This window comes from Prorops nasuta, unplaced genomic scaffold (assembly GCF_024137725.1).
Source record: "Prorops nasuta isolate Cenicafe-Biocafe unplaced genomic scaffold, Cenicafe_Pnas_1.2 PNAS00020, whole genome shotgun sequence".
NCBI classification, from domain to species: Eukaryota; Metazoa; Arthropoda; class Insecta; order Hymenoptera; family Bethylidae; genus Prorops; species Prorops nasuta.
The window spans coordinates 1,925,240-1,937,545 of NW_027116817.1; the positions used below are offsets into that span (position 1 = coordinate 1,925,240).

The 12,306-nt window shown below is 31.0% G+C and overlaps 1 protein-coding gene and 1 long non-coding RNA gene across 6 annotated transcripts in view; both read left to right on the top strand.

The window, feature by feature from the left end:
• Window positions 1-12,306, top strand: part of atl (atlastin GTPase) — a 202,578-nt gene that overhangs the window by 38,558 nt on the left and 151,714 nt on the right. The window lies entirely within an intron of this gene.
• Window positions 8,071-9,814, top strand: LOC136780769 (uncharacterized). Its single transcript, XR_010823823.1, has 3 exons — window positions 8,071-8,595; window positions 8,893-8,947; window positions 9,016-9,814. It is a non-coding gene; the product is annotated as an uncharacterized lncRNA (long non-coding RNA).

Below are 12,306 nucleotides of genomic sequence, written 5' to 3' on the forward strand. Positions count from 1 at the left end.
CGCCGGATTAATTATATCGATTACATCGATTTTATTTGATAGTTTACAACACTGGTTCTGTCGTTGAGTTTAACCAGTTGGCAACGCTGAGAAAAAATGACGTCATTTTCCTCTTAGCGGCCAACTTCTGCCTAAGACATACATTCTGGCTGGAGAAGAAAATGACGAAAGAGAAGAATCTAAATTTTCGATATATATATAGCTAACTGAGTATGATATCTCTGGATTGCGTGAATCGATTTTGATGTTCATGGGCTCAAATGAAAGCTTGTTCAAAACTATTTTAAGAAAAGCTTTACTTGAATCATGACAATGGATTATTCACGGAGATAATTCGGTTTGAAAATTGGGACGGCCGAACTAGCTGTATAAGAGAAGTAGTGCTCGACGGCAGTATAGATATGTCTTTATCTACTTTTGTATGTACTTGCCGTCGAAACACTACTGTGTCTCTTGATTTCTATGTTCCACATCTGATGCGCCTTTGATAAGACATTCTATATTATATGGATTGAGACAGTTCTAATACTTTTAATATTGAGCTAAAATTTTTATAAAATCATTTGATCGATCTAAATCAACGTTTCTCTTCGCTGGAGCGTCAAATTTTAGTTATTTTTTATTCCTCTGGAACCCTAAAATATAGCAATTTGTACGTAAAAATTAATTTATTTCTGAAATTATGACAGATATAAATTTTTTTTACATAACCTTTTGTATGCCTCTTTTCATTTACTTTCTAAAAAGTTCTTAGCAATAACTTGATATCTTCTATAGTTTCGGAGATAAATTAATTTTTATGTACAATTAACATAAATGTTGATTGAGCCAGTTCTAAAAATTTTTGTTTTAAGCTGAAAATTTAAGAAACTTGTTTTTCTATCCAAATTAACGATTTTCAAGGCTGGAGCGAACAAAAAAAAATAATAAAAAAATTCAGGACAGTCTATTGTACAGTGAGGCAGTGGTGTTTCTCTGAGAGGCAGAGTAGAAATGTCGTTACTGCTTTTAATACGTTTCCCTTAATTCACGCGATCCTGTAGTGGTTGACTCAAAAAATGAATTTTTAAATAGGAAAAATGTATAGAATACATTTTTCTAAGACTTATTTATGATATCTATGACGGAATAGTTTTGATACATAGTTCTGCAATTTCAATATTGATCTTTATTATATTCGAAAATTTGCAATGGACACTGCAGAGAAACGTTGAAACGTGGCAAACGAAACTTAAACTTTATATCATAAATTGCCATTTTATAATTGCTTTGGGGGTTTTCTCTATGATAATTCGTGTTTTAGAACCTGCTTCTACTTGTATGCCGCATTTTGAAATTTTCGCCAATGAATAGATAACGCGTAGACAGCAAGCGAAAAATGTGAGAATTTTATCGCCACATGGATAATACCGATTTCTTTGTTTTTTCTATTCTACTAATGTAAATAATAACTATTTTAAATATAATCCCTGCATAATTAGCTATGTATCCATGAGAGATTAAGTTATGGATTTGTTGAAAATTCATCATTTTTACACAGTGTAAGTGGGTACTGGAAGCTTGAGTAACTTCACTTTCCCTGAATGAATTAGTAATTCCACTAAATTGGCGTTATTTGCAATCGGGCTTATCAATTTATTTTATTATTTTTCAATTGCTAGAACCTCGACTACAGCTTAAAACATTAACATTAGAGAAACAACTATTTTTTTTATAATTATTATACTGATGCAAGAACCGCAGAAAATCAGAAGAATCGTCGTATTTAATACTGTAGCGAATGCTCCCGTGAATACGTAAAGCCTAAAACAGTGAAATCCCTCTTCAAATAATGTTAAACCATTAAAATTAACACTGAAACTTTCGGCCACTCTTTTTAGGGTTTTGGATTCTTGTGTGTAAAAGCTCTAGCTACAGTATAAATCACACACAAATTCTTAAGATTTTCCGTAGTTTTAAGATTATTATAGTTGGGAAGAATGGAACAAAATAATCCTTCTGAGAAAAAATCCATCGCAGTGGCATTATTACCCATTTTAACACTGCACAAATTTTATGAAGGAAAAATGACATATTATTTAATATTTCTTTGTAGTGGCCAAACTTAAATTGTTATAGATGCTTTGTAGTAATCGATGTAATGTAAATCTTACAAAAGGATCACTTTACCCTCGCGCTCGTGGCATAAAATGATCCAATATCACATAATTTGAATCATAATCTTATAAATATAGAGACGCGCGCGATAGACTGCGGCTAAAATATTTTCAATAAAAAGGCAAAAAAAGCATAATTTTGTGCTGACACTCTGATTTCGATCGAAAAAAACACGTGCTATTCAAATATAATCGCTTAAGGGGGGAAATACATGTAATCAGTGTTTGTTTTTATTAATATGACAAGAAAATATGTCTAGAAAACGATTGTAAAACTCTCGAAATGATTTTAGATTTATTTTCGTATTATTCTTGAGTTAAAAGCGAGAGTTAAGAGCGCGCACGTATTTAAGGTGGTTCGAACGCCAATGAAATTTCTTCAGAATTATTTAAAATTTTAAAGGAACGTGTAACGTTGCGTTCCCGCAGCGTTACGATAGCTGCCATCTAGCGCTTTGTTAATCTCAAAAGCGCTAGATAGGCGGGTCGTATGCGAACTAGGAAATTATCAACCGATGAATTATTGATCGCGGATCGATAACTTGTCGGCTTCCTAGTGTCGCGCGATGGGTGTAGCGGGGCAGCGGCGGGACAGGCGCGCAGGGGGCCTTACCTGCTCCCGCGACACTGCCCCGACACACGTATAGTTAGGAGGTCCAAGTGACACGAGTGACAAATTGTGCCCCGTCGCCAATATTGGGTGACAGAGCAGCAGCCGCCGCATATAGCAACAAGTAAAGTGCAATCGTGAGATGCGACCACCGCCACCCTGCCACAACCCATATCGGACAGCGTAGCCTTCCAGTCCTAAGGGCCAGCACTGGGCCTACCCTCTAAAAAATATTGGTAAATTTACATACATAATTGTGGTAAAATTTTGAAATTTCACAACAATCTAGGCAGAAATATTACATCTTTACATTTTTATGTATAAATACTACTATTTTAGATGAAAAAATACTGAAATATTGATTATTCTCCTTATTAAACTTGTAAAATTGCTATTGCTGTAACTTTACAAGAAAAATGTTTGTAAAAATACAAATAAAACATTGTAATTATAAGAAATAGTATTTTTACAAAATAACATTGTAAATTCATTAATGAAAATAAATATTTCTCTTATTTAACGGCGAAAATTACATATAAAATGGTAATGTTTATGAATAAAAATTGTTCTAAAATGAATGTTTTCTATATATTGTTAAAATTCCTGCACATTGGCTAGAAAAATACTAGAAACAAAAAAATTTTCTTCATCATCTTGTAAATTTGCTACTTTGGTAAATTTACAATAAAAATGTTAGTAAGATCACAACAAAATATGGTAATTAGAGAAAATAGTATTTATACAATTTTACTTTTTACATTTACATAAGAAAAGAAACATATACCCTCTTATTACTGAAAATTATATATAATATATGAATTGATTTAGATCAATAGCTTTCTGCTTGAAATTTTCACAAAAGTAAGTGTATTTTAATTTTATGCAATAAATCTCAATGTCATTAAACATAAAATATTAAAATTTCAGGGTTTTTCAAAATATTATATATGCTATGATTTACGATTATATTAATTGATTGACAATATCATATATCTCTCCTATTCGTATATACTCTATCTATCTATGCCTTACATTTGATATTTATCTGACATATTATCATTGTCAACTACCAAAAAAGTAAAATCCCGCGCGTGTTTAGGTTTGTTTTTTGTATACCAAGGTTTAACCTCTGTGAAGCTCTTATTGGCATGCAGTTACTCTGTGGAAGATTCAAAATGTTTTGGTTATCCGATTTTTAGTGTGCGTGGCAAATCTGTGTAATGCATACATATATGTGACTCGAAGTGATTCGTCTATCTTCGGCAGTCGGTACACGCTAGGACACGTTCAACTCAGTGCCACTCTGGTCTCCCGTCTCACATCAGTGCAGTGTTCACAGAAACGTCGATTGTTAAATAAAATTAATAGGAATACTGGAAAAACGTAAGTACAATTCATAATTATTTGAATTAATGGAATCCAATTTAATTCACATATGGAAAAAAAATAATAATTAATTTTTAAATTCTATATTAATAATAATAAATACATAATATTGTAATAATTGTGCAGTTAAAAACAAAAAACAAAAATCTTTAATGATGGCATATATGGTACTACATACAATTTAATAAAATTATTATTCTCCTTGTTTCCATATGTAGAATTAATTTAGATATGTACTTGATTGAAATTCTTTTTTACTGTACTGTGATGCAATAAGTTAGATAATCAGAAAAAATGTTTGCATAATTTAAATAAATTAGACCTTTTCAGTTAGTACAGTGAAAAAGAACAGACCCTTTGTTATTTTACAAGAATTTTTTCAATATTTTGTATAATTTGTTGTCCTAGGTGCATATAAGGTCTAAAAAGTGTAGTTTCTTCTTCCCTTTATCATCTTATATCTTTCTCCTAAATGCATGTTCCTTGAAAAATGTCCTCTGTATTTAAGTGCTACATGTGTAAAAATAATTTTACCTCAATACTACGATATAATAAACACCAATTATATCATAAATCTTTACCCGGTTTGCGCATAATTTGCTATTATGAAAATTGTTATAAACATTTCACTAAATACGTGAACTATACAATTCATATAGCACGATGGCATCGACAGAATATTCCAAAGATGTTCTACGAAGATAGACTTAGTTGCATTCAGAATAATTGTACATTTACTTGTAGTAATATAAAATTATTTAATTCTCATTCTTATGCGCACTTTAAAAGAAATAAAACGGGTATGCGTTGTAATTACTTTAATTGCGAGCTCAATCATTATATTTTTAAAACCTTAAATGCTTATAAAATTCATTTTTCGAGATATCACAGTCTTAAACGAAAAATATTCAATTATTCCGAATGTACTACTTATGATGATGATGCTTGCTCCACATTACATAATGACCAAGTAAATTATATAGAAAATGAAATTACAGTAAATTGTTTAAATATGGGTGAAAGTGAAATAACTAACGAAAGTTTAAACATACGCATGTTAGCAGAAACTTACTTAAATTTACGCGCGAAAAATTTAATTACAGAAAATACACTGCAAACTATGATTGAAGGAATGTTGAGTATTATAAATCAATGTCGAGAGCAATTTTCATCATTCATAACCAATTGTAATCTTCCAATAAATACAAAAGAATTGATCATAAATGCTTTTAAGCAAAGTTTTAACATTATAGATAAAGCTCATAATAAAGAAGAAGGATATCTTAGAAATCCGTTTTGTAGAAACGTATTTTATGAAAAAGAGGTTAAACATCATATTGCCAGAAAAAGTCGAGTTAGGTATTTCTCCAGAAGGGAGAAAATGCTTTTATAATTACATTCCGATTTTAAAAACATTATATTCATTGCTGCAAAATGATGAAATTCGATCACATTGCTCGACAAATAAAGTTACTCATTCAGATATTCTTTCTGATATATGTGATGGAAATGTTATAAAAAAAATAAATATTTTTTAAAACTAAAAAAAAATGCATTACAATTAATATTATTTCAAGATGCATTCGAAGTTTGCAACCCAGTTGGTACAGCTAGAAAGAAATTTAAGCTCGTAGGATTCTATATGGTTTTAGCTAATTTGCCACCATATTTGAGATCAAAAGTTGAATATTTACAGTTAGTTCTTTTGTGTTATGAAAAGGATTTAACGCACTTCAACTGGTTTAAAATAACAGAAGAATTAATTCGTGATCTAAAAATTTTAGAAAATAAAGGCATTCAATTGATTATTAATAATGAAAATTACTGCTTTTTTGGGACACTTGTGGCAATGGTAGGTGACAATTTGGGTTCTCATCAAATAGGTGGTTTCATAGGTAGTTTTTCTGGTAGATATTTTTGTAGATTTTGTAACATATCTCGAAGTAAATTAAAAATAGATAATTTTTCTATACAAAAGAAACGTAGTCCAGAGACATACATTAAATGTTGTAAATTAGCAAAAGAAAATAATAGCATAGTACAAGGGATAAAAGAAAATTCACCATTAAATAATTTAAGTTATTTCCACGTTTGTAACCCTGGTTTGCCTCCTTGCATTGCTCACGATTTGTTTGAAGGTATAATTCCATATGACCTGAATTATGCAATAAAATATTTTACACATAACAAGTGGTTTACCTACAGCTTCTTAAATATGCGTATAAATAATATAAAATTACAAGGAGAACAAAATTACAGTAGGATTCCATTTATAAAAGAAGGTTCTACATTAATTGGTAATGCCAGTCAGATTCGAAGATTGATTCTAATATTTCCGATAATAGTATTTGACTGTGTTAAGAATTTTGAAAATGACGTTTGGTTGCTTATATTACTTATTCGACAAATTTGTAGCATAATATGTGCTCCTGCTCTATCGCTAAGGCAAATTGCACTTTTGCAAGAAACTATAGACGACTATTTAAACTTAAGATTAAAATGTTTTCCTGATATATCCTTAAGACCGAAACATCATTATATGCGTCACTATCCTTCTCTTATACAGTTTTATGGTCCGCTAAAACATTTATGGACCATGCGTTTTGAGAGCAAACATGGTTATTTTAAAAAAATCGTAAGACATTCGTATAACTTCAAAAATTTGTTAAAAACATTGTCACATAGGGATCAAATGCAGCAGACATTTAATTCAGAACAATTTAAATATTCTAAATTAGCTACAGCAGAAGATTCTATTGCTTATGTAGAAAGAACTTATCATAGCAGTGTCGTTTACGCGATAAATGAGTACTTCAATAAACATCGAAATGAAAGTTTTTACTTTATTAGCAGAAATGTTGATTATAGAGGTGTATTATATAAGAGCAATATGTATATTTGCATAGGTAATATGATAATTTCTTACTGTGCAAAATTTCTTATATTTTGATAAATAAAAATTACAATTTGATATACTTTATTGGAGCTGCGATAAAAATAATATTATGTACTGAATTAGGTGTTTATGAGGAGCTAGAAATTGAAGAATATGATAATTGTTCTGAAAATTTAACCGTTATTCCTATTCTTCTTTGCTATCCATTCATCCATTTTATACTACTACACTTAATGACCTCACGGCTTTTCTACCTAGATATTCACCTATCGACCTGTAAAATAGTGCGTATGCAAATATTCAGTAAACATTCAGCTTTATTTTTACTACGAATTAATTAATAATTTTTTTCAGATGGCTTTATTGTTCAAAATATGGTCTTGTGATAGAAAAAAGAAGACAGCAATAGCATTTGAAGAATTTTATGACAATATGTGTTCACGTTTAATTACAAAAGCATCCAAGAAAATGAATATTAAAGGATCAATCCTAGTATTAGAAAATGATGGTACTGTTATCGACGATGACGATGTATTAAAGTTATGCAATTCAAATATTTTATTATTATTGGAAAGTAATGAAAAGTGGAAAAATCAAGAAAACGAATCATTAACATCTATGTTGGAATCTATGTCATCAGAATCGTTATTATTAGATTCTACTTCCCTTGTCACTGAATCAGAATCTCATAATAATATGCTATCAAAAGAACGCTCATTATTAGATTTTGAAGTTCCATGGCATGCATCAGAACCATATATATTAAGGGAGTTAGAAGCAGGACATAGAAGCAAACAAGTGATTAATGCCACAGTAAACATGATAGTCTCAAGAATGAGAGAATGTCAAGCATATATCCCTTCTAAAGCATTTAAAAATGTTGCGGCTACAGTAGCTAATAAATACCCTAAAGTTTTTCAAGACATTGATGAGGATAACAAATGTTTTGGAAGTGGATTCCACACATTATTTTTAAAATGCGCGATCGTAATTCATATCTAAACAGATCTCATATGAAAAAATCTTTGATACAAACATTGAGTGTACCCTTCAATAAACAGAGAAGTATTTTATCTGCAAAAGCAGGGTGTAGCAACTGGCAGCCCGATGATTATCCACTAAATGAGAATGACGACACGATAGAAACCAAAGTAAAGTACTTAAAAGATGTGGTTAATGATAAAATTCAGTTAATTAATAATAAAGAAAAAGTAATTGCATATATGGAAAATACTTACGCCGTACAGAGACTATTTATTAATGACGTTAAAAATCCGCCCGCAATTTCTAACCTAAGGAGCGAATGGCCTATTCTTTTACAGAAAGAGTACCTTTTCTGGCACTATAGAAAACTAATGGGACATGATATAAATATCTTGAAGGAAAATATAGAAAAAAAGAAAAATAAAATCATACAATTTGGAATAAGAAAAAATTATATAAATGAATTATATATGAATGATGCTGAGGAATACTATATAAATGTTATAAAAATTATTACAAAATATTTTAAAGAGGAATTTGAATTACTGTTTAAAACTTTTAAGGTAAATTCTATTTCATAATTTGTTTATGTATACACCTATCGCCATTTAAAATACCTCAAGATGCAAAGAGACGTGTATCTCATACTCTCTAACTATATAGAAGAAACGTTAAATTGATACATAGGACTTTTACAAGGCTTCTTTTTACTTCAATTTAGATTGATCTAATGCAAAATTTGGATATCTTTAAGTCATAAAAACAAGAATAAACGTATTATTCTTTGCATGGTTTGGTGTCTTAAATGGTGGATCTGATCTAAAAATTGAAAGAAATAACAATATTTCATTTGATTACAGAATGGTTCTACGAATCTTATAAGTGATTTAAATGCTCCGTGCATTGTAATTAATGGTAAGCTGCTATTTCTCATGTATGTTTAATACAGAAATTAATGTCAATTAATCAATATGTTATTTTAGAGTGCAGTAGTCATAAGAGATTCTATCTCTTTATTGAAAAAAAAACTAATAGAAGAAACAAATTCATTTATCGAGGGCGTTCAATTAATGTTTGCTTCGTACTACGTGTTTAATATGCAATATCCTCCTAAGCATATGTGTACGCTTGAATTCTTACAAAAATACATTATGGGGATTTATCCGGAGGTCGGTAGTAAGTCGAAGAAGGCTGCTGCTACTAAGCTGAAGGTTTTAACTCTTTTTAATAAATTAAGAGATTTCAATGAATGTGAGGAAAGTGCAGACAATGAAACAGATTTATAAGTCAGTAATTTCAAGCTTCGATTCAACTACGTAAATCCATAATTTAAATTTATTACTATTTGCTATGTACTTTTGTAGTGTTTTATATTCTTGCCGATCAAGTGTATACACAAATATATTTAATATATTTTGGAGTTATCCTTATATATGCACTTGTTATGCTCGTATTATGAATAGCAATATAGTGCTTTTTTAAGTATTATTTTTTGGAACTACTCCTAGCCTATGCATAAAGATAATTAATATATAGTAGAATTATCCGTATATATGTGCACTTGTTATGCTCATGATATCATTAGTAATATACTCGTTTCTTAAGTTTTATATTTTGGGCCGCCTAACCTATGAATAAACGTATTTGATATATTGTGTAGCCATCCTAATGTATGCACTTGGTACGGCAATATGCATATAGCCATAAAATAATCTTCTAAGGTTTAATATTATATTATATGGATGCTAATATAACAATAAATATATACTGTTTAATTTTCTATATTACGTGTATAAATTTGTTTACAGATTTCTCTACTCTCTTGTGTAAATTACTCAGAAATTAAAACACATTGGGAAGATGTACAGATAAAAAGCAGTGAGATTTTAGGCTGTTTGGCAAGATTTTAATCTATGAAAGATAAATTTAAAGAATTCAAATATTAATTTGCTATTAACATAAATGTTTTAATCGAATAAATATACCTTATATATAACATATGAGAGGCACGTTAGCGACTATGTTATTTGATGTCGATCGTTTACTTATACTCCTTTCCAGTGTTTTAGTCTTTCAGTAATTTATACGACGCATTTTATACTAACATAATAAAATAACTTTGAATAACTCAAGACAGTGAATCTAACTGTTAGTAAATTTCGAGGTAAAATTCATAAATAAAATAGAAAAAATTTAAAGAAGATGTCTAATATTACAAAATATAAGAAAAGGGGTAGCTACTCATATCAGTAAATTTATATCAATAAAATAAAAAAGATTAAATAAGATTTGTAATCTTACACTAATATAAAAAAATTATACATATAGAATATAAAGTTATATTACAATTTTTGTGTTTTTACATAATAGTTCAACCAAATTACATTATTATTATTTATTTATTAATAAAAAGAAATGTTTTTTTACAATTAGTGAAAATAATAATACATGGAATAATTAATTTTACCAAAGAGAAAGTTAAATTTTCAATTAAATTTTTGTAATATTACTAATTCGAAATAAAATTTCCTTTGTATGTATGTGTTATTTCATAATTTTTTTGTAATATTACTAGAAGAATTGATTATTTCTATTTTTATTTGCAAAATTACAATAGAAAAGAGAAAAATTGTTTCTTTTTGTAAATATTCAAAATTTTGTATTGTTACATCAATAATTGATGGCTAAACGTGTCCCACCATTTTCGATGTAATTTTACACAAAAATTTTGTAGAGTGTACGGAGAGAGAAAGAAAGAGAGCAGTGAGCGAGAGCCAGCGAGAGGAGAGAGCGAGAGAGAGAGAAGGAGAAGGAGATAGAGAGAGAAAGAAAAGAAGATTGCCAGCCCGTTGTAAGCTGAAGTTTGGGTGATTATTTGTTCGTGTAAAAGTCCTGTGACGTCCCGGGGTGTGCTAGGGCTTTAGGGCTCGTAGCACCGATCGGTCTTATAGGGAACCGCTGGCCCTGCTCATCTGTCACGCGGGTAAGCGGGCAACCTAGCGGAGTGGTCATTCCGTCGGACCTATAAATGAGAATCATTGTGTAGAGGCGCGAATTAAAAAGAGTGTTCGCGATTACATAAGTTCGTTGTGAGTTTGACAGTTGACGTGATCGTTCCCTTGAGTCGGTTCAAGGCCGCGGACTTAATTCAATTTCCGTGAGGACTCGCGACCTTAGGTACCGAACCAAAACAAGCCGGGTCGTTGTTGTGGTAGAGTACCCGGGAACTTAGTGAGTGCGAATAACCGTCGAGGAACGCGCACTCGCGGGGATAGGGACTCATCCGCGTAGCGTCGCGTAGTAGTTAGCTGAGTAGTCCACCGGTGGCGCACGGAGTAACGCGCGACTCGGTGGGGACCGTCGCGAACGCCGACTAGTGGCTCGAGAGCGCGAGGCTTACTACGTCATCGGGGCTTCAGCCGCGTTCGCACAACTTAGGCCGCGCCCACATTTAGGACTTCGCGTTAGCACACTTATACCGTGTAAAGAGAACCTTGTATTATATCGAGTACAGAGCTTATAATAAAGAAAGTTTAACCGGAATTGAGGAATTACAATTATTGGCACCCCATCCCCTAGATTCGCGTACAGGGTTAAAACCCCCTCTGTATAAATCAATATTCGTGTATTGTTACAATTACATCGAAGGCGCCCGGGTCTTGTAGGAAGTCGCCTATTGGGACGCGTACGCGATCGGTGAGGGATCACTCCTCCCACCCTTTCTACGCTATCCCCTAGGATAGACAGTAGCGTCACAAACGTTATTTAAGCATAGAGGAATAATCTACTAAAATTTGGAATGATGTTATCGATGATATAAGTAAGAAATAATTCTTTGAAATTGGCACTCTTTTACCGTGTAGCCTAATGGACGATCAACACATTTTGAAGAAATTTATGATGTCCCGTATTGCAATGACTGCACAAAGCAATAAAAAACTGTAGTAATATGTTTCAAATTATAAGCAATTTTTTAATAATCGAAAATGTGTATATTACCGATAACAATCTATTATTACTCGTGAAATATTTGAAATCTCGTACTTGTCTATATTCTTCATAGAAATGTGGCAACTACTCAAGTCATATGCGTATTTCTTTTAATATAATTGTTTCAAAAAGGTTACTAAAAATAAATAAAAATAACGCTTAAATGATCTATTTTTTACAAATTGATTTTCTACCATAACCAGAATAAATAAAGTACTACTTTCAATTTTGTAACTACTTACAACTCTATTTGACTCTAGAGAGTCGCGCTCGAACCACCTTAA